The sequence below is a fragment of the Phaseolus vulgaris genome, chromosome 4 (genome assembly GCF_000499845.2).
Source record: "Phaseolus vulgaris cultivar G19833 chromosome 4, P. vulgaris v2.0, whole genome shotgun sequence".
Lineage (NCBI taxonomy): Eukaryota > Viridiplantae > Streptophyta > Magnoliopsida > Fabales > Fabaceae > Phaseolus > Phaseolus vulgaris.
In genome coordinates this window covers 28,937,764-28,938,569 of record NC_023756.2, presented here as the reverse complement: position 1 = coordinate 28,938,569, position 806 = coordinate 28,937,764, and the positions used below count along the sequence as shown (strand labels likewise).

Here is an 806-nt window from a genome sequence, read left to right as displayed (position 1 = left end):
ATGTGATCAATACCCATCAATTTACAGCAATGAATCATGAGGATCCATATACACATTTGTCTATATTCTATGAATTGGTGGGAACAATGAGATTTCAATCAGGTGATATTGAAATTGTTTATTAGTGTTTGTTTCCTTTCTCATTGGCAGTAAAAGCTAAAGAATGGCTCAAATCACACTCGAATCAGAGCCTTAACATCAAAGTTAAGTTTGATATTTCTATGTTCAGACAAGGGTGAGATGAAGCTTTCTGTGAAACATGGGAGAGATTCTAAGTGTTGTTAGAAAATGCCCAAATTATGGGTTTGAATACATTGCTCAATTGAGTATTTTCCATAATGGTCCCATATCTGATACCAAAATGCTTCTAGAAGCTGCAGCTGGTGACACATTAATGGTTCTTGATGTAGAATAGGAAACAAAGGTTGTTGATGCATTGGCATCAACAAATTATCAAGCTCAACATAATAGACAAGGTATTTAGAAGAAAGGGTAGTTAGAGCTGAATACTTCAGATGCAATTCTGGCTTAGAATAAAATTCTGACCTAATAGTTTGAGGCATTAATTGTAGAAATGGTTAAATGGTCACAACAATTACAGGTTATGCATTCTTCTTAGAGTCAGAATCAACAATTAAGGTGTGATTTATGCGAAGGTGATCATCCTAATATCCTCATCCTCCTTCGAGAAAAGATAAAAAGAGGAAATTTTCATGAATTAAACAATTTTTGGATAATTTGCATCTTGATATTCCTTTTTCAGAGGCTTCGGAGCAAATGCCAACTTATGAAGAATTTATGAAGGA

At 34.1% G+C, this 806-nt stretch overlaps 1 pseudogene; it reads right to left on the bottom strand.

The window, feature by feature from the left end:
- Positions 1-200: 200 nt before the first annotated feature.
- Positions 201-306, bottom strand: LOC137838945 (small nucleolar RNA R71; annotated as a pseudogene).
- Between the last annotated feature and the right edge of the window lie 500 nt (positions 307-806).